The sequence below is a fragment of the Hylobates moloch genome, unplaced genomic scaffold (genome assembly GCF_009828535.3).
Source record: "Hylobates moloch isolate HMO894 unplaced genomic scaffold, HMol_V3 SCAFFOLD_10, whole genome shotgun sequence".
Taxonomy (NCBI): domain Eukaryota; kingdom Metazoa; phylum Chordata; class Mammalia; order Primates; family Hylobatidae; genus Hylobates; species Hylobates moloch.
This window is the reverse complement of record NW_026652285.1, coordinates 3,650,614-3,654,285: the sequence shown is the minus strand read 5'-3', so window position 1 is coordinate 3,654,285 and position 3,672 is coordinate 3,650,614. Positions and strand designations below refer to the sequence as shown.

At 47.3% G+C, this 3,672-nt stretch overlaps 1 long non-coding RNA gene across 1 annotated transcript in view; it reads right to left on the bottom strand.

Moving 5' to 3' along the window:
* Nucleotides 1–363, bottom strand: part of LOC131384388 (uncharacterized) — a 6,014-nt gene extending 5,651 nt beyond the window's left edge. The window contains exon 1 of the long non-coding RNA XR_009215193.1: nucleotides 250–363. This is a non-coding gene — a long non-coding RNA (uncharacterized LOC131384388). The remainder of the gene's footprint in view (nucleotides 1–249) is intronic.
* Between the last annotated feature and the right edge of the window lie 3,309 nt (nucleotides 364–3,672).

Genomic DNA, 3,672 nt, shown 5'->3' with positions numbered 1-3,672 from the left:
CGCCCACCCTCACCCCGTCCAGCCGGCCCATCCTCACCCCCTCCAGCCGGCCCATCCTCACCCCCTCCAGCCTGCACACCCTCACCCCCTCCAGCCCGCCCACCCTCACCCCCTCCAGCACGCCCACCCTCAGCCCGTCCAGCCCGCCCACCCTCACCCCCTCCAGCCGGCCCACCCTCACCCCGTCCAGCCCGCCCACCCTCATCCTCTCCAGTCGGCCCACCCTCTATTTCACCGCTTCCTGCTCACTTCTTCCCAAGTTACCCAGAGGACCGTGATTTTCAAACTTAAGGGTGCCTCAGGACAGTGTGTTAAAAGAGTTTTGGATTCAGGAGGTCTGGAGGAGGGCCTGAGAATGTGCGTTTCTATTAAGTTCTAATAATAAGATCGCTTGGAGAACGGCTGCTCTAACTACTGGGGGCGGGGTGGGGCGGGGGCGGAAGGCGGGGAGGACACCTCCAGTAGCTTGTGCTGTGCCGCCATCTAGTGGTCTAAGGCATAGTGGCAGCGATCTGTGCTATGTGCATTGAGTAACCCTGAAAACTAGCCCTCTCCAAGCGCCTTCACCTTTATCATCTCTACTTTTTTAAGTAAGTGTTTGATTGAAGATAAATGATCACTTTTCATACTCTGAACAACTACAAGAGAATGGGATCTTTACAGACTGTGTCCTGCCCAAAGTCCCACAACGGCAGAACTGAGACTGGAAGACGGCTGTTTTAAAGCTAGAAACTTTAAACTGTGCAAATAGACTTTGGTATTTGTCCTCGGGATACTTCCAGCCTAAGGCAAGACGTTGGAAGACAGCGAAACAGCCACCCAGATTACACAATAATTAAACCCTAACTTAACCAAAAACTTAGTCCCGAACACTTCCTAGCAGCCGAGTCAACGTAGGAAACAAGGATTCCATCTATTCACAACCTAAAGCAAGGGAACGTGCCTGTTTATGACTAAAATCAAATGGTCCCAAGTTATAGGAGCAGTAGGCATGAGTTTAGCCTGGGAGGCTTATTGAAAATGCAGATTCCAGGTCCCAGCACTTTGCTTTTTTAACAAGCACTCCAGGTAAACTGAGGCTAATGGCCTGCGCTCCCTCATTTGAGAAACACTGTCTGAAAGGGCATTATCTCCTGTAATGATGTTCCTCCACCCCGTGCTGTCCAACAGGACTAAGAGGCATACATGTGATCTTAGCATGTCCACTAGCCACCCTTTAAAAAAACAAGTGTAACCGGTGAAACTCCGTCTCTACTAAAAATACAAAAAAAAAAATTAGCCGGGTGTGGTGGCGGGCACTTGTAGTCCCAGCTACTCGGGAGGCTGAGGCAGGAGAATGGAGTGAACCCGGGAGGCAGAGCTTGCAGTGAGCCGAGATCGCATCATTGCACTCCAGCCTGGGCGACAAAGCAAGACTCCGTCTCAAAAAAAAAAAAAAAAATTGTAACTATGTTTTATTTAACCCGCAATGTCCAAAATAATATTTCAATGTGTAATTCTTATTTTTCTTATAAGATGTATATTTTATATTTATAACACATCTCAATTTAGACAAGTCACAGTTCAAATGCTCAATAGCCCCAGATGGCCAGTGGCTACCCTACAGGATAGTGGAATGCAGTCCATTAAAACTTTGTGTGACAACAGAAACCACCTGCCTTCAGGCATCATTTATTGAGTAATTTCTATATGCCAGGCCTTGTGGTAAGAGCTTTACATGCTCTAGGCCATTTCAGCCTCACATCAACCCTATGTTAGTAGTCTCAAGATACAGAGGGTGTTGCAAACCTCCGACTCCCATTACCACGTTCATATATTCAGATGGCCGTATTCAAAATGACCCGGAGAACACAGAAGAAAGAACTTTGTCAAGAGTCTGAGCTAGGCGGTGGCAGATATTGAGGGCTCTGGCAGGGGAGATAGGAGGTTGAGACTGAAATCCAATCAACAGTGATAATAGAAAGAGATGTAAACACTGAACCGGAGGGCCGCGGGGGAGATGTACTGGAACTGCGTGTCTGGTTGGATAGGGCTCATTGGTGGCAAGCAACAGAAATGGATTAGGGATTTATTGGAAGGCTACTGAGGAAACTCACAGAATGGCTGCTGGACGAGCTCAACCACTGCCCTCAGAGCAGCACTTGGCAGCAGGAGTTGAGAGCCATCCCTCTGGAGCAGGGATTTTTTTTTTTTTTTTTTTTTTGAGACAGGGTTTCACTCTTTCATCCAGGCTGGAGTGAAGTGGTGCGATCTCAGCTCACCGCAACCTCCATCCTCCAGGTTCAAGCGATTCTCCTGCCTCAGCCTCTCAAGTAGCTGGGATTATCAGCACCTGCCACCATGCCTGGCTAATTTTTGTATTTTTAGTAGAGACGGGGTTTTACCATGTTGGCCAGGCTGGTCTTGAACTCCTGACCTCAGGTGATCTGCCCACCTCAGCCTCCCAAAATGCTGAGATTACAGGCTTGAGCCACTGTGCCCAGCCAGGAATAGGGATTCTTGAGTTCAGCAGCAAATCAGAATCACCTGGTGAGCTTTAAAAATCCAAATACATAGATGGGCGAGGTGGCTCCTGCTTATAATCCCAGCACCTTAGGGGGTTGAGGCAGGAGGATTGCTTGAGTCCAGGAGTCCTAGACCAGTCTGGGCAACATGGTGAAACCCCATCTCTACAAAAAATACAAAAATTAGCCAGGCATGGTGACACGAGCCTGTAGTTCCAGCTACTTGGGAGACTGAGGTAGGAGGATCCCTTGGGCCCAGGAGGCAGAGGTTGCAGTGAGACAAAATTGTGCTACTGCACTCCAGCCTGGGCAACAGAGAGACATCCTGTCTCAAAAAAAAAAAAAAAAAAAAAATCCCAAAACACAAATAATTACTGGAGCTAAACATGTTCCTGCTCTGTGGTGCGTGCCCCTCACAGGTGTGTGCCCAAGAGAAATGAATACATGCATCCACTAAAAATACAAAAATGAAGGATAGGACCTTTATGCATTACAGCCTAAAACCAGAAACCTCAATGAACATCAAAGGATGGGCAAATAAATTGTAGTATATTCACACAGTGGGATGCACACAAGAGAGCTGAGGCATGTGCCATCTCAGGCAAAACGGTGAGTGCAAACACTAAGACGCAAGAGTGCAGACTGTGCAGACTTTATCATCCCATTAACACGAAGTTCCAGAGTAGGAAAATTAATCTTACAGCGATAGAATTACAGTTCCCTAGGGGACAAGGTATTGATTAAACAAGGGCATGAGGTCAGCTCCTGGGATCCTAGAAATGTTCCTTCAACTTCCTCTGGTGATGGTTACCCAGATGCACAAGTATGTGGAAATGCATCATGTTCTACACTCAAGATGTGTGCACTTGGTGTGCTTTGGTGTACACGTTACACTCCAAAGGTAATACTTTTTCTAAATCTCTCCCAGTGCCCAGGGTGTAGCCCAGACCAATTAAATCCGTGTCTCTGAAAACAGGTCTCTGGCATCAAGTCATTTAAACGTTTGTTGTTGTTGTTTGTTTGTTTGTTTTAGCCATAACTTAAGCATGTCCTGTGAAGGCATCAGTAGTTTTCAGAATGATTCCAATATGCAGCCAGGGTTGAATATCCATGCCCTGGGCTCATCAAGTGTTCAAACTTTGATGAATGTATGAATAGCCTGGGAGTC